Genomic DNA, 19,143 nt, shown 5'->3' on the forward strand with positions numbered 1-19,143 from the left:
AAAACATTTTCATCTTCTTTTCTTGGTTCCTTCCCCTTTCGAACCTTTTCCTGAGTCCACAATTTTGGACAAATCCCCATCTCTTTCAAATCTAACCGTGCACCGTTTCCGTCCTTTTTTTGGCCTTGGATATTCATAAGCGTTCTAAAAAGAACATCATACACATTCTTCTCTATATGCATCACATCAAGACAGTGCCTAACATCATGTTCTCTCTAGTACAGAAGCTTCCAAAAGATTGATTCTTTCTTAAAAAGACAGTTCAGACCATAGTTTTTTCTGATTTTCCAAACACCGTTCGTATCCCTTTCACCTGAGCACAAATCTCAGCACCAGTCAATGGTCTAGGCGCAGTATTCTATTCCACTGTTCCATCAAAAGCCTTTTTTTGCCTACGGTACGGGTGATCACGCCTAAGGAACCTTCAAGTCCGCAAGTAGACATCTTTGCGAGAATGAGTAAGGTATACGCTTGATGTGTCGTCAATACATATGGGGCATGATTTTTTCCTTTTGATTTTGTACCCACACAAGTTGCCATATGCAGGGAAGTCATTCATGGACCACATAAGGGTTGCACGCAATGTGAACATCTCGTTCTGATAAGCATCAAAAACGGAAACCCCTTCGTCCCACATCTTTCTCAAGTCATCAATAAGCGGCGCAAGGTAAACATCTATGTCGTTTCTAGGTTGCCTAGGCCCCGTTATAAGCAATGAAAGCATTACATACTTACGTTTCATGCATAGCCAAGGAGGCAAATTATAAATCACTAAAAGTACCGGCCATGTGTGACGAGTGTCATTTATGGCACTCATAGGGTAGTCTTTTAGGATTATTTCATCCCTTTTTCATGCTTTTTTATCTTATTTTTTTATCCTTTTTCATTTAGTTCCTCTCTTTCCTTCTTTCTTTGTGTTTTTCGTGTTTTCTTCGTGTTTTCCTTTTATTTGGCCCTTTTTCCCTTTTATTCCTTTCCTTTGTTTGCTCTTGTAGGTACCTAGGAGTTGTCTTTGCAAAGGGAACAATATGAGCTATATTGACTAAGCAAGGAGGAAGAAATATGCCTAGAGAAGGCTTGGAGAGGGCTTAGGGAGGGCATGGAGAGGCCTTGGAGAGGGCATCAGCCCTTGCCAGGTTGCCGAGGGCGCGGGTCCTTAAGGCCGCGGGCGCGGGATGTGTTACATCAAATTAGCTAAAATTGACTAGGAACTCTCCGCGGTCTTGCCGCGAGCTCCCCGCGGGTACGGGTAGACTGGAGAGAGCACTCCAGATTAGAGAGATCGAGGGCCTCTGATTACTCTTTGGGAGCAAGGGATTCGTCGCGCCCTTGCCGAGGGCGCGGGTGTTGCCAGACAGCCCGCGGAGTTTGTTATGGGTTCCGTACCCATTTCCCCGCGGGCGCGGGGATCTTGTTTTCCTTCTTTGCCTATAAATACACTTGTAATTCCTTTTAGAAAACTAACTTTTAGATAATTTTCATTAGCTTAGTTTTAGAGAGAGAAGTTAGAGAGAAGTTCTTGGATTTGGATTTGTATTTCAACATTGGTTCAATTGTGCTTGGATTTCTTCATATTCAATCATTAATATTAGTGAGAATCTCTTCTTTTAGTTCATCTCTTTACTTTTTTCTCTTAGATTCATGTTTGATTTCCTTGGATTTGAATTTGATATTGTAGTTGATATTGTTTTCTCTTGATTTGGATTTATAATGATGATCAATGCAATTTCTAGTGATTTGTTCTTTAGTTACACCATGATTAGTGAGTAGAAAAGTTGCTATGGAGAAGGGGAAGCATGTTTGATTGATGATTTGTGCTAGTTGATGATCATTGATTAATTGAATTGTTGCAATTAAATTGGTTGACATAGTTTTGCATGTGATTAATTAAATTAGGAGTGATCAACCTATAAGATTAATCTTGATTGCATTGCAATTCTTAATGACATGAACCATCAATTTAAGAATTGTTTTAATTGATTGATTTTGATTGTGATTTTCCTTAATTAGCCATTCATAGTGACCCCTAGCTTGGCCTCTAGGAGATAGCTTTTGAATTCTTTTGATTGCTACTATTGTTTGTCCTTTGCAATGCTTGAATCAATTGAATGAACTATCAATTAGCATGATTATTGAACTTGCATGTGGAACCTACATCCCTAATGTTTAGTTTCTTGAATTACTTGATCAATCTAGCTTTGTTACCATAGTACAACCATTTTCTCACTACAATCTTCGAAGTATCTTGATTTAGGCTAAAGTTAATACCTACTCACTCCTTTGGGTTCGACCCTATACTTGCCTTATACTCGTATTAGGTTTGTTTAGGTTTTTATAAATTGTGTTTGATCTAGGGATAGACAATTGACGACACATTTATTCCTCTATCAATGTGATGCGTTGGGTACTAAGAATGCCAAATGGATTCATCCCGTCCGTGCACAACCCAAGCCATAAATTTCTGACTTCATCACCAAATCTCTCAAACTTCAAATCAATGTTCATTCACTGTGGAGAGTCAGCGGGATGCTTCAGCATTATGTTTTTCTTTCTTCCCTCGGCATGCCACCTCAATTTTTTTTGCGTCTTTTGGTATTGAGAACAGACGCTTAACCTTGTAATAATGGGAAGATACCACAACACCTTAGCAGGAGGTCCCCCCCCCCCCCCCCGTACAAGGATTACAATTCATGCGCTTGTAGTGCGCCCGCTTGCATCGTGGACATTCCTGCAATTGTTCATACTCATTTCGATACAAAATACAGTCATTAGGACATGCATGTATCTTCTCATATTCCAAACCAAAGGAACACATGAGCTTCTTTGCGTAATAGTAAGACTTAGGAATTTCATTCCTATCAGGCAACATATCACTTAATGCGGTCAACAAAGAAGTAAAACTAATGTCCGTCCACCCATGCTTCGACTTAATGTTGAAAATAATAAGCACGACCGATAGTTTGGAGTGTTTTTTGCACACAGGATACAAAGGCTTTTTGGAAACCTCTGATAATAACTTAAACACTCCACCTTCAACACCATGAAACATCACATCCACTTGTTCATCCTCGACCTCATCCGCCTGATCATCATCGGTTCCATCCTCACCATTTCAACAATATAGTCATCATTCTCGTATTCCTCGTCCACATGAATCTCATTGCTTCTAACACGCACATCCTTCCGATCAAGTCCCTACTGTACTCTCCACTTTCTCCGTGCCAAATCCACACATGGTGTTTATGCCTAAACCCACGTCATAATACATGATCTCTAATGATTTCAACACTATTGACCACATTCACATTATTACAATCAACACATGGACAATAAAGGCCTTTGCCACCCAGTTTGCGTTGATAAGTTAAAGCCCTCTCGCAAAACTCTTGAACCCCATTCCAAAGTTCCAATGTATCGCGTCTACCATACATCCAACCACGATCCTTCTCCATTTAGTAATCTGTCTCTAACCATACATGGCAACATATAATGAATATTGTGTAATTGCTAAATATTTTATATAAATCAAATTCAAGTCAAAACGTGAATATACCATTCATATAGTGAAAAAATGCATGTTTCCAAAGGGTCCATATCACTCCAATCTAACCCATCCTTGAATGTCTACTCTCACTAGTGAATGTATATCAACTTTCCAATTTTAAGGAAAATCCGGCAGCATTTCCCCCTATTTCTCCAAGTACACGATGTAGATAATTATTTACCCACATATGTATCCAGAGAACAGAGTGAGGAAATGGTAAGCCAAGATGTTCCTTAAAATAGAAAAGAAAACATACATTCACCACCTAAGTGAGAGTACACATTCAAGAACAGTCCCAACTGGGGACTATTCAAGACTTTCTACTAATGAGAAAGCCTTGAACGGGTATCTAGGCATATGTTGATGCAAGTATTCTATATATTGTTGTTATTATTTGCAATTAAACAATACACAAGTTGCAATATCATGAAGAAACTTTTATTAAATGGATAAATATAAAGAAATATAGCTTAGTAAAGTTTATAAGTCGTACCAATATAGCAACTACCCACTTGAGCTCAATATTTAGTCCTCAAGCTAAACTCGTGCTTCAATTCACATATGAATCTATTAAAAAAACAAAAAAATTACTTGATTCATCAAAAATATCAACATTATTCCACTACATTATATTATAAAAAAAAATAATCAATTCAATAAACAAACAAGGTATTTCACTTGTTTTCTATTTAATAAAGTTGCTTTTTCAATAAACAAACAAGGTATTTCACTTGTTTTCTATTCAATAAAATATCAAAAATATCAACATTATTCTCTTGTTATCTACTTTATAAAGTTTCTTTTTAGTTTAGTAATTTTGGCGTGTTTTAGTTTATTTGGTTTATTTATTAATTTTTAAGTTTATTTTGTTATTTTATTTGATTTCTATTGTCTTGAAAGTTTATTTGATAATTTTCTTTGTCCCAATCCTTTCCTCGATTTTGTGTGTAGGAGTGAGTTCGACTTTGATTTTTAAGTCAAGTGAGTCCAGCTTCCGAGTTAGGGTCAAATGCCAATTTTCATCAAGTATGTTGTTGCCCTTGCCCTTCTCTAATCCTACACCACACACACTCTCTCTCTATTCACCTTATCCTCCACCACACCAAAACAGAAAATTCCCCTACTCCCTCACTCAATCATTACTATAACCCATAACCAAACCAGCCACATTCACTCCCCTACTATCACACCTTCAACCACCTGCCACCTTTTTAATTACAACTTTATAACACCAAAACCACCACCACCTGCCACCTTAATTACCACCTAAGAACACTAAAACCACCACCACTTGCCACCTTAATTACCACCTAATAACACCAAAACCACCACCACCTTCCACCTTCATTACCACCTAATAACAACACCAAAACCACCACCACCTGCCACATTAATTACCACCTAATAACACCAAAACCACCGGCTAAGGCATTTTAACAATAATGTTACTATATTTTTTTTAGCTTAATTCACAATACATGGAACCACCTAAAATTCAAATTTTCTCAATAAACAACAAAAAATTAAGAAAAATTAGGGTAAAATTATATTCAAACCTTAACTTTAATTTACTTAACAATAATTGTTCAAAATGACATTGAAAATAATATAAGTACATATTTCTAAATAATGGTTTAATTTTTAACAAAAAGTTAAAACTTACCCTAAGTTAGTTGGAGGTGGAAGAAGCTAAGGGGAGGAGAGTTTGAGGCCGACCCTCGGTCGTGGAGGAACCAGCGGCGGTGCAGTGGCGCGGCGGTGGAGTGGTAGAGGAACTAGCGGCGGTAGAGGAACCAAGTGACTGTTGTTTTTGCCCTCTAAAATTGAAAGAGACAGAAAAGGGAAAGAGAAGGGCAGGGGAGAAAGAGAAGGGTACTAGTTGAGGCGGCAGTGCAGGTGGCCGGCGACGGTGGCGGCTCTAGTGGAGGGGAAATGGGGAGACTGCAGGTGAGGGTTTTCGAGAATGCAGCAGTTGAGAAAGCTATAGAAGAAAGGCAAAAATGAAAATGAAAGAGAAAGAGAAGGAAGAAGGAAGAAGAAAGAAGGCGCGTTTTTTTTTAAATAAATCTCTTCCTATAAAGCCAAGTTAGAGTAAAATTAGATCTTGATGAGATTCGAGACGAGCAACAAAAGGATGTGAATAACACCACATCAGAAACGAAGGCGCAAGAATCAGCTAGTTTGATAAATCATGTGTTGAAGCAAGCTAATGCCACTAGCTAGGCTTCTGTCGTCCCACTTGAATGAAAGGCTTCAAAGAATTGAAGAGAATAATTTTATTGTTTCTCATACCTATAGTAGGTTACTTAGGATTAAAACAAACAGTTTGTCGAAATTCAAGTAATGTTTGTCTAAACACACACAAACATGTCATTCGATAAAACTGAAAAAGTTTTACATCTAGAAAAAAACATGAGATGACAAGCTTTATTTTAAGAGATTATCTTTATCTTCCACTTGTATACTCATATCCACTTGAAATGCACTGCTAATTTTTTTCTGAAATAGGAGCACATAGTGAGTGAATTTTCCTGTATCTAATACCTTATAAATTCCTTATATTCAAGTATAAAGATGATACTTGAGATTGAGGCTCCTTTCCCCCTTGCCTCATCTTCCATATACTCATTACATTCTCTTTTATAGTGTCCTTTCTTACTACAATAGAAGCAGCGCATCTTAGCTTTGGTCTTGAACTCCTTCCTTTTAGGCCTCAAAGAAAACTTAGCGGCCTTGCAATAATAGATTTTCTCGAGCTCTTGGACAACTTCCTTCAAGGATAGTTTGTTTCGATTGTCAGTAAGTCGTATTTTCAATGCAACATACGTTGAGTGGAGTGAGCTTAGAAGCATATGAGCCGCTTGCTTATCCTCCACCGGTTTACGAATAAGCTCCAAGTGGTTGAATAACCATGTCATCGTGAGTACATGGGCTTGAAGTGGCATCTCAGGTCTAAGTCTTTCACTATAGACCCTAGCCCATACTTCTTGCCTCTCTTTGGTAAGACAGCCATCTTGCGGTGGCTTTATCCTCATGTTATAGAGTGACCTAGTCACCTCCGCCGCAAGGCCATCATAGTTTCCTATGATACTCTTTGTGACCCTCAGATTGAGCACATCCTCTAGAGCCTTGAGGAGCATATCCGGAAAATATTTTGAGAATTTATCCATCCATTGTTCCGAAATGGACTTTCCCATGAGTCGCGATACCCTCTTGCAATCATAACTCCACTCCACATGAGCCTCATCGCTCATAACCCCTTTTGGGTAAAAACTCGGGATGGGTGTATCTAGAATATGCTCTAGGTAGCAATTGCGGAGGGTCTTACGGAGTTCTTCCTCTCATTCCTTGAAGTTTACCAAATTTAAGATAAATGGTAACTTCTTAGGAAGTTCCAGGCACATTAGATTGTTATCGATAGTTGATGACATGATTCTACAATTCAAAGAATTTCAAATGAAAAACCATTCATCATACTCAATCTCTTATTCACATTTTAATCATACTTATTTAAACGTCTTATTCACATATTAAAATTTTCCCCATTTGGTGAGAGTAAGTCGATTCAAAGATCCAAAGAAACAAAGAGTGGTGCTTTGGCTTGTCTTAACACTTAATCTCCTAAGGTAAGCAACTTTTTGATAATGGCTCCAAGCCACTCTTGGTTGGATAAATCGTCACATCTAATGCTCTCTTAACAACTTATCCACTTTGCCACGACATGTTGAGTATAACCGAAACCAACTTGCATACCCGGTATGCCATATGTATCTTGGGGAGTAATAGTGATGCCTCGCTTTGGCGTTGCCCATCATTACTCTCAATAGGTTGATAAGTGTTGTTTTGGATGTCAATTTTACTCAATATTTTAGGGACCTAGGGTTTCTATTTTGGTTGATTTAAGTGAACTTAATTAATCATCATAACATTCGAAATCCTAAACAAGCATCTAACATATAATTCATATATAAGTTTTCATTAATATATATCGAAAACATAAATAAAGATGCATTTGGCAACTAGCATGACCCCTTGAGTCTTCAAGGCTTCAAGGGACGACTTTTACAACTTTACGGCTTCGTCCTCCAAGAACCTCCATCTTCAACACATGACCAAAGTTATGAAAATACTAGTATCTACGATTAGGATGGTCTAATATATACATTAAGGTACAAAAATACTCAACGGTTCGCATACCGTATTTAGATTTAAAAAAATACATCACAGATCGCATCCCATATTTTCTAACCTAATTGGGCCCCCACTAGTTGGCATTTTATAAAACATGTGAGAGAATATACATTCCATTCATCCATTCCCTACTTGTGAATGGCCCATGCATTTTACAACGATAAACAACTATCAATGCATTAAACACGCGTAAAACTAGTAACTAATTTAGGTCGTTAATCTAATTAACATGCCTAATAAAAACTAGTCAAAGTTGTTTAATTGATTATGTAATTTAGCACAATTAATATTGAATACTTCACTAAATTCCACATCCATCTTATTTAATTAAGTCAATAAACCCAAAATGTTGCCAAAATTAAATTTTGCCAATACCGCTCAAAACCGAGGCCTAGCCTCAAAATTTATATAAAATTAATTATAACAAAATAATTAATTAAAATAATTAAAACGGAAAAATTAACATAGACTTAAAACGAGGCACAAGTGAAAAGTGAGGGGTTTTGCGCACAGTAGTGAGTCATGCCAAGCGTCACACCCATAACCTAGAATACCGCATATGCGTCGACTCCTTATGGGGCATGCTTGCAACACAAGCCACAAAGGCCACGCAAGCTTTCTGCTATGCGCATTGTGCCACAAGCTCGTAGCACACCCACACGAACACCCAAGCCGAACCAAGCAACGCATGCACCACATGGCTCAACCACACGCAAGCAAACACGTGCAGCCGAGCTTATACATAGTAGCACACATGGCCAGCTGTGCTACCGCACCATGGTGTTGCTGCTGTTGCTGCTTCGGCTGGAAGCTGTGCTTGCTGGCTGTTGCAGCAGCCACGCATGGCTGCACCTACATCGAGGTTGCCCTTCGCAGCCACATGCAGGCTGCTATGCAGCCCGACTTGCAAAGGGGCATTTTTCCCTCGATTTTTGTGCAACACCCCGGGTTTTTAACCTCAATCTTGCGTGACAAATTAATTAACTCCAAATTAATTTTAGAATTAAGAAAATGAGCCAAAAATGAAAAATTAATAAAAGTCCAACTTAAATTAAAAAGTTCATTAAGGTGCACAAAACCAAAATTATTTTCAAGAACCATTCTTTAATAAAACTTTTTTAAGTTGGTGCAACATAATGAACAAGGCTAATAACTCACTATTAATTTAACTAATTTAAATTAATCATGAGATTTTGACAAAAAAAAAAGGGGGGGGGGGAATTGGAATTATGAACACAAATATCAAAAAAAGATTCCAACTCTAACTTGTGAATCCTTTAAAAAATTATATCTTCCAATATGAAGATAATTGAAATTTCAATCACAAAATTCAAACTTAATGATTCCAATCAACTTAATACATTATTAAATCAAAAGTTCAACCAAAAAAATTCATGAAATTTAGTAACTAAAAGTTTTAATCACATAAAACAATTAAAGATTGAATCTTTAGTACTTAGAAGTCTCAAAGATCAAATTTTTCACACTAAATGCAATGGATTTGCAATTATGTGAAAATATGAACCAATTTTTCAAGCACCAATTACTACCAAATAACCGTGCTTAAAGAGGTTTAAGGAAAGAACAAAATACATAACCACCATAAATATGCCATTAAGATTCAAGGTTAGAAAGACTTAAAATTTTTGTCAAAACGAAAATCCCTCAAATAAGACATTCAAGAACATCATTTAATTTCCACCCAAAATTAACTATTTTTGGGAAAAAATTTGGGTTCTGGGCTGAAGACAGCTCTAATACGGGCTTACAAATAATAAAAATGAGCTACTTATCTAATTAGCAATATAAAACCAGAAAAATTAAGCCATTAAAACACCTTGAAAAAATATGATTATAAAAATAAATAAGCAAGGCTTCAATACCGCTGTTGGGTTTTGATGAGTCCAACTCACCGTGGAAGAAAACCCGAGCCAAGACCACACTCACAATTAATATAATCACAAACCTTAATTAACTTAAACAACAAGAATTATGAAAAAGTTAATACATTTGACGCGTGCTTTGCTCACTACAAGAGCTCTTTCTTTGAAAGCTCTAAGTCTCGCTCACACGAAGACCTCGACAATGGTCCAATGCTTAGAGGTTAGCTAAGCCCAACCTAAACCCAAGTAATTATATGTTAATAAAAGTTTTCTTAATAGAGATGCCTTTTTTAACACCTTAATGATGAGTGTCATTTACGGCACTCATTTACATTCTTTTAGGATGATTTTACATGATTTTTGTATCTCTTTTACTTTTCTCTAGTTTTACTTATGTTTTCTCTACTTAACATTTTCCTTAGACGTTTTCTTATTTTCTTGCTTTTCTAGTGTATAGTATTCTGCATTTTTTCTTTACTTGTTTGATTTTCTTTAATTATAGGAAGTTGGCGATGTTCGAGATCCTCAAGTGTATCCTTCTTGGAGTTTTCAAGCCAAAAAGATGTCCCGTTTCTATATTTGAAGCCCAAGAGCAAAGGAGTTCAAGGTTGCGCCCTCATACTGTGTGGGCATGAAAGAGTGGTGTCGAACCCACCAAAAGTACTCTAACTTACTGCCTATAGCATCATGGATCATCCAGAGCTCACGAGGAAAATCTCGGCTGCACTAGGAGAGCTCCCCTGCTCCTATGGAGTGGGGGCACGCGAGAGAGGAGCGACCGCGCCAGAAAGCTGCACAGTTGCGCGCGTCCCTAGAGCTGCCACGCCACTCTCTTCTTCTTGTTTCGTACCCTATTTGTAGCGGCCGCGCACATGACTGAGGGATTGCGCTCTTTAAGGTCCTTTTTTGACGTCTAACTAACTTTCCTTTAGTTAGTTTTACTATATATAGTTTTCCTTCATTTTTAGAAAGACAAAATAAATCCTTGTATTAGATTTAGATAAGATTTTTAGAGAGAGAAACTTTTAATTTTGTGATATTGTTCCTAGATTTTAGAGAGAGAAACTTGGTGTTTGATGATTGCGATATTGAGATCTCCATTCCTCTTTGATTTTGATTAAGGTTTTGTAAGAATCCTTTAATTTTCAATAAAATTTTATGTTTGATTTTGTTATATTGTTGAATTTCTATTGTTCAACTTGAATTTGATTGTTGAAGTCTAAATTACAATGTTGATGATGAGATTTATGAGTTCTTTTGTTATGTATTTCAATGTCACAATGATTAGTGAGTAGTTGATTTGCTAGGGAATGTGGTGAAGCATGTGGTTGCTGATAATGTAATGCTAATTTGGGGCTTTTGATTGAATTGTTGATGTGATAAAATTGGTTAATTAAATTTGTGCATGTTCTTAGTTTGAAAAGGAGTAGCTAACCTTTATGATCATGCTAGATTGTATAATAGCCTTCAATGTCACGAACAATTGATTTGGATGCTATTATTATTGTTTGATCTCGATTTGTGAATTTCCTTTGAAGTCATTTGTAGAGAAATCTAGCTTGACCCTAAGAAATAGCCTGTTGAGTGATCTTGATTGCTTGTTCTATTTTCCTCGCATCGCTCTGTTGATTGAATTCTTTCAAATTAGCAAGATTGTTGTCAATACGTGTGGATCCTAAGTTCCATAGTGTTCTGATATTGATTTTCATTTGATTTTGTTTTATTGACTCGATTCCATTAGTGTAGACCAACCCGCTCCCTTAGTATTCGGAATAGCTTAGTATCAACTTTAGTACTCCCGACTTCCCTTGGGATTCGACCTAGACGTACCCTATACCATGGGTTGGTTTAGCTTTATAAATATTGTTTTGGCTGGGAAATCTAGCTTCAAACGACCTAGGTTTTACCGCTAGTAAAAAATGACGTCGTTGCCAGGGAAGGCATGGTAATTGCTATTGTTGTTTGAGTCTATTCTAATCAATTGAAAATACAGAAAGATTTTCTTCTTTTTGGATACATTTGTGGCCGTGCTAATGATATTTTCTTTGAGTTTTTGTATGCATAGGGCACAAGATCATATTTTAGTGCCATTTGATCCGAAAATTGAGAGAACCATAAAAAAGTTAAGGGTTGCTAATCGATCTTCAAATCCAAGTGCCCCAAGAGAGGAAATCCATCAAGAAAGATAAGAAGATTAAGAACAGGGAAGCATGGGAACTAATCCAAGGGTAGCTTTGAAGGAGTTGGGAACTCCCGGAGCTTATAGATTTAAAAGTGGGATTGCTCCACCAACGACACTGGTAAATGACTTCGAGATAAGGCTGGCAATGATCACTTCGATGGAGAGGCATTAATATAATGATGCAAAGCATGAGATCCCTCTCAATCACCTTAAGGAATTTGAGAAATATTGCAACACACACAGGGTGAACGGGGTTTCTCAAGAATTCATCCGTATTAAGCTTTGCCTTTCTTTCTTATCGGGCGTGATTTAGAGTGGTTAGACAAGGAGGTGAAGCCTAATTCTTTGAGAACGTTGGATGAGGTTATAAAGGAATTCCTATCCTGTTTTTTATCCACAAAAGAAGACAGCCTAAGCAAGAGCCCTCATTAAAAGTTTCAAGAAAAAGCCAAGTGAAAGTCTTTATGAAGCATGGGAAAGGTACAAGGAGTATCAAAGAGAGTGCTCACATCATGGGATTCCTACCTATCAAATCATTCAAATTTTCGATGGAGGTTTGAGTCCTCAAGGCAAGTATTTCTTGGATGCCGGTGCCGGAGGCCCTATCATAAATAAAATGGAAGATGAAGTGGTGGATCTAATTGAAGATGTGGCGAGATACCATATGGATTGGCAAGAAGGTGAGAGAGAGTCCATGAGCAAGAGTGGTTTAACGGTTTATTCAATCAACCATAACAATTCCATTAACAATTTGTCCTCAGAAAGCTTAAACTTAGGAAAGTATAGGACCTCAATTAAGGCAAAGTTTGAGAGTGTTTCTTCACAAGCACCTATTCTTTCCTCCCGCAATAAGGGGAGAGGTACATCTTCAAACTCTACTCCTCTTTCAACTTCAAATAATATGCAAAATGGATGTGTGTTTTGTGATGTTTGTGGGTCATATGATCGTGATTCTTCTAGTTGTCCACATGCTTTGAGAATTATGATGATGGTGAGAATAATAAGTGTGAGCAAGTGAATTTTGTTTCTAATAACAACAATGGATAAAGATTTGATAGTACAAGGAACTTTGGGAATAGGTATTCTCACTAAGAAGGGAATTTTGACAACTATAATAATGGTGGTTATAGAAACCAAGGAAACCAAAATTTCTAGGGTAACTATAATAATCAAGGTTATAATAATCAAAATCAAGGCCAATACAAAAACCGGGGTAATTAGAGTAACCAAAACCGGGGGAATTTTCATAATAACAACCAAAGGGGACCTCCACCTGGATGTACTCCAAACACCTAAGGAAATGGTGAGAATTTCTATACTCAACCTTCAAATTCTAAGTCTACCTTGGAAGAGATCGTTGAGAACTAAACTAAAATTTTGAACACTTACATGACGGTAAGTGATAAGAAGTTCAATAAGATGATGACATAAAATAAAATGCTTGAAAATCAAATTGCTTAATTAGCTAACACCTTGAATGAGAGTGTGAATGCTATCCCTTCTTCTTTACCCTCACAAAGAGTTGAACCTAAGAAACCCGTGTATTCCATCACCACAAGGAGTGGGAAAGTGCTTGAAGAGAGAGTTTCTAGAGAGTGTGAGAAAGATGAGAAGATGAGTGATTCAAGCGAAGAAATAGAAAGTAATGTGTCAAACAAGGTGAGTAAGGAAGCCTAAGAGGAAAAGAAGAGTGATAAAAAGTACAAGAGGAGGTGATCAAGCCCAAACTTCCGTACCCCCAAAAGTTTTTGAGAAACAAAATTGATGAGAAATTTGGGAGATTTCTTGATATGCTTAAGGTATTTCATCTTTCAATCCCTCAGCTCTTACCAATTCCATGACCCAAATTCCTAGATATTCTAAGTTCCTTAAGGAGATTATGAATGGAAAGAGAGAGTGCAATGAGATGGATTCGGTAAATCTTGGGGAATGTTATGGTGCTTTGATTCATAATGACTTACCCAACAAAATGAAAGATCCGAGTAATTTTTTCCGTCCAAAATGCTCTTTGTGATTTTGGTTCTAGTGTGATTATCATGCCTTATTAGCCTTATTAGACATTTAGGAAACTTAAGCTAGGTGAGCTTCATCTAACTAATATGACTTTGCAATTAAGCGATCGATCTATTAAGTTTCCAAAGGGAAGAGTTTAGGATGTTCTTCTCAAGATACACTAGGTGAAAAAAGAAGATTGGCACTGCCCTAAGGCCACTGGTTTTTAAAAACCGGTGGGGAAAAAAGGGGATAAATGGGGGGATTTTAAGGATAGAGTATTGCCATCGATTCAAAACGAACCAGTGGGAAAAATAATAATCATACCGGTTTGAATCGGTGCCAATATTTAAAAAAAAAAACGCTTTTATAAACCGTACCCCTTATTCCTTTCACCTTAAAACTGATCTCCTCTCTCCTCTACCCCCTTCTTTCTTCTCTTCCCTCTACGCCTCTCATCCTTCTCTCTCCTCCTCCTCTCCTCCTTTATTCTCTTTGATCTCCTTCTATATCCTTCATTTTCGTCGTCGTCGCCTTCATTCTCGTCACCTACTCTCTCTCTCTATATCCTTCATCTCCTTCATTCTCATCGCCTTTATTCATCCTTCATCTCCTTTAATCTAGTTGCAACAAAACCACCACTAAGACCACCACCGCCGCCGCCGCCACCACCACCACTAACCACTACCGCAAAAACACCACCACCAACACCGATAGTACGATGACATCACCGACAATAATTGGTTTTCTAGGTTTTATTATTTGAGGTTAGGGTTTCTGGGCTTAATTGATTTTGTCATTTATGTGTTTAATTGATTTCCTAGGTTGAATTCGAAACATGCCTTGATTTTAGAATTTTCTGGGTTTCTAGGTTTAATTGATTTGTAATTGCTGGTTTTAATCGATTTTGGAATTTTGTAGGTTTAACTAAATTTCAAATTTGTTGTGTTTAATTGATTTTAATCGATTTTCTTGGTTTTTTATGTGATTTATGGATTTGTTTTTTTAAATTATTTTGAGTTCATGTATTTTTTGAGTTCTTGAAATTTCTGGGTACATGCATGATTGTTCCTCGTTTTATTTTTCGCAGCATATAATGTGATTTTTATGAATTTTAATTTTGTGTTTTAACCGATGCAGGTCCACATGGGCACGGGCCGTGCCGGCACGCGGGCGGCACGGGCCTGGCACGACTCCGGCACGGCCCGGGGCCCACCTGTGGGCCGTGCCGTGAACAAGTTTCTGGATTTTGGCACGGGCACGGCACGTGGCACGGCGTGCGGCACGGTGGCCGGCACGTGGGCCGGCACACTGGCACGACCCAGTTGTTAGTTGTTAATCTTGTTATTATTATTATTATTATTATTATTATTATTATTATTATTATTATTATTATTATTATTATTGTATTCTTGGAACTACTTAATTATATAAAAACTACTTTCTATTTTAATTGTGGGTTATTTGGATTGTTGAAATCTGTCTAAGGCGGGACTTGGGCTCTGGACAACGTCGCTCCTAACCTCTCCTACCTGGGATCTCATTGATCCAAGTAACCTACTATTATTATAATTATTTTTAAAAATTTAATTTATATAAAAACTACTTACTAATTCTTATTGTTATTGTTATTATTATTGTTGTTAATTGTTATTATTATTGTTATTGTTACTTTGTTATTGTTATTTGTATTATTATTATTATTGTTATTGTTACTTTTATTGTTATTATTATTAATTAACCACGGCATCAAACCCGAATGCTTCCTCCTCCTCTAGAAAAGCCAAGTCAAAACGTAGGGAATCACCAAACCCAAACACTTCAATGCCTATGCTCCCCCCTAACATGCCCTTTCCCTCCCCTAACATGCCCCTTTCCAAACACTTCCACCCCTTTCTTTCATCCCCAAAACACGGGAGGGCAAGAACAAATGGATGATATGGCTCCTTGGACCCAATTTCAACAAACCCAATTTCAACAACATGAATTTCCTTTTCCTCCTCCTTCCCAAGGTAGCCAAACACAATCCTCTGGGTCGAGTGAACCATCCACCCAAATGCCCAACACCCAAAATCCTAACATATTAGAGTGGTGTACCGAAGAGGATTTTGCTCAAACCAAAAGAAAGAGTGAAGTTTGGTCACATTATCAATTAAGTAAAAATGGACAAAAAGCCAAGTGTCGGACTTGTGGTAAAATTTTCTCGGCCGATACCAAGGGAGGAACGGGACACCTTAGTAGACATACAAAAAAATGTGGTGGACCATCTAGTGATCCAACCCAACCCAAAATTTCTCAATTCCATCCACAAGGCTTCATTTACAATTATGAGAGAGATAGGGATGAACTTGGGAGAATGATTGTACATGCGGAAAAACCTTTTATTTTCGCCGATAATGATGCCTTCAATAACTATATTAACCGAGCACTACAACCAAAACACAAAAAAAATCTCCCGAAAAACCGTTCGATCTGCTGCCATGAAGACTTATCTAGAGTACAAATTGAAATTAGTAAATGAATTAGCTAATCTTCCTAGTAGAGTTTCTTTAACCGCCGATGCATGGGATGGTGGATACGGACTTCACTATTTATGTGTTACTTGTCATTGGTTAGATAATGAGTGGTTGTTACAAAAACGCATCATTCATTTCAAAATGCTTGAATACCCTCATACCGGTCATAACATTTCACATCATTTAATGGAAGCCATTGATGCATATAGTCTTAGGGATAAAATCATGTCTATGACTTTCGATAATGCAACTTCTATGACATATAGTGCGAATTTGGTCAAATCCCAATTGACCAATGTTATATTAGATGGAGATGCACTTCATGTTAGATGAATTTGTCATGTTCTTAACTTGTGTGTGAAGGATGGAACACAAGCAATTGGTCCATTTTATCACAAAATAAGGAATGCTATTATGTCTATTAATAGCTCTAACATTATATATCAAGAATGGAAAGGTTTTTGCGGGCAACAACGGATAAAAACCATAAAAATAGCACCGGATTGTCCAACTAGGTGGAACTCCACCTATGAAATGTTGAGTCGGGCAATCGAGTACAAGGTTCATTTAACACTTTTTTATAATATGAAATTTCCACAATGTGCTTTACTAGAAGATGATTGGGTTAATTGTGAAAAATATATGCAGTTTTTACAATTACTATATGGTATGACACATTGTTTTTCTTCTGTATATAATCCTTGTTCTCATTCTTTTCTTAGCAATGCATGTTTACTTGCACAACTTTTTGCGGAACACCGATCACAACATGTTTATCGTGGATATCTTCCATCCATGGAGGAAAAATGGCGTAAATATTACACCGATATTCCTATGATTTATATTTTTGCTTCTATTTTAGATCCTAGGCAAAAATATGATGGCACCTTTTTATTAATTGATATTTATTATAGTAACATGAATTTTGAAGATGATGTTGAAACTTTTAAAAATAAGGTGACTAATGATTTTTTTTCTTCATATAGAGTTTATGAAAATAAATATGGAACTGTGTCTCGATTTTCCCCTTCTCAAACATCCAAAAATGTAAGTAAACGGGCCAAAGGTTTATTTGCACAAGCTGCTAACATGATGTCCAAGTTTTCAGGTACGGAATCATCATCAAGTAAGAGAACACAAAGCGATGTTTCGGAGTTCCAAATGTACTTAAGTTACGACTTCATGAAAGGCATGGACGATGAACAGAAGTTTGGCCTCGACATCCTCGATTGGTGGAAATCACAAACCGTGAAACATCCAATTTTGTCGGCAATGGCTCGTGATATTTTTGCTATCCAAGTCTCCTCTGTTGCCTCCGAAAGAGCTTTTAGTGTGTCGGGACGAGTTTTAGACGATAGAAGAACAAGACTAAAACCCGAAACACTTGAAATGTGTGTTTGCTTCAAGGATTGGTTGGATGCCGAAACTCGTTCTCAAGATCGTACTTATGCACAAAACAACGACGATGAAGGAACGTCGACTTCTTTTAGTTCTCATACTTCTCAATCAACTCAATTGGCGGATGAACTTGAACCTCTAGGAGACGAAGACGAAGACGAAGATGAAGACGAAGGCGAAGACGAAGACGACCAATAATAATTACATGATTACATATTTACATTATACACTATTGTATTCTTTTTGTATTATCGAACTTCGTATTCCGTATAATAAATGAAGTTATTCAATATTCATACACTATTGTACGATTTTTAATTATCATTACTTATTTTGTATTATTGAATTATCGTACATTTGTACTGGCTACCGTCATATAATAAAATAAGTTATTCTTCAATTTTTTGTGTTTTCGGATTATCGCACTCGTATTTTTTTTTATTATATGCATTGTTGTTTTTTGCTAAATTAATGAAATTGTTTTTATTTGTTTAAATAAACTTAAACATAATTATTAATTAGATAAATAATTTATATAGCCTAAATTAAAATAAAGTTGTTCAAAAAATGAAAACAAAATATATTAACATTAACATAAACATAAATTAATCACATATATTAAGTTGTACTAAAAAAATATATATCGTTTAATTCGTTTTTTTTTCATTTATTAAAAAAACAAAAAAAATAAAAAAAAATAAAAAAATAAAAGGGTGGCACGGTTTGGCCCGCGGCCCGACACGGCACGGCCCGCAAGTCACGTGGGTCGTGTCGTGCCGTGGGCTGGGGTGTGCCAATTTCAGGCACGGCACGGCACAGCCCCCACCGCGGCACGGCCAGGCACGGCCCGCGGCGGCACGGGCACGACCAGTGCCCATGTTTCATGCAGGTATTGTTTATGACTCCATATAGAAGAATCAAGATGTTCATTTTGGGAAATTGATTTAGATGTTGTAATTTTTTTGTGGTATTGTACAATTGTAGTTTAATGATAATTATACATCTGATTAAATTTCGGTTGATTATGACAGTGATGTTGCATTGAAATAAATTGTTAGATTATATTTCTACTTCTAGTGAAAAATTCAAACAAAAAAAATAATTTTTTTTAAAAAAAAGTAACATGAAATGGCACCGGTTAACCGGTGCCAATTTGCTGTAACTTCAAAAAAAAAAAAAAAAAAAAGTCAGGGAATATTTTTACCACATGTTAACCGATAGCAATGTAATTTATTCCCACCGGTTAATCGATGGCAATACTTGTTTTTCCCACCAGTTTTGAATCAGTGGATTTTAAAGGGAGGATTACCACCCCCCAAATGCCCAACAGTTCAACACCAGTGCCAAAGGGGGGTTTTCAACCGGTGGAAAATTGCCTTTTTCTACTAGTGATAAGAAGTTCACCATTTCGGTTGATTTTATTGTGCTGGAAATAGC

General features: G+C 36.9%; 1 pseudogene; it reads right to left on the reverse strand.

Annotated features, from left to right (window-relative positions):
• Window positions 1-12,221: 12,221 nt before the first annotated feature.
• LOC145560954 (small nucleolar RNA R71) lies at window positions 12,222-12,319 on the reverse strand (annotated as a pseudogene).
• Between the last annotated feature and the right edge of the window lie 6,824 nt (window positions 12,320-19,143).

The sequence above is a fragment of the Chenopodium album genome, chromosome 9 (assembly GCF_948465745.1).
Source record: "Chenopodium album chromosome 9, dcCheAlbu1.1, whole genome shotgun sequence".
In the NCBI taxonomy this organism is placed as follows: Eukaryota; Viridiplantae; Streptophyta; class Magnoliopsida; order Caryophyllales; family Amaranthaceae; genus Chenopodium; species Chenopodium album.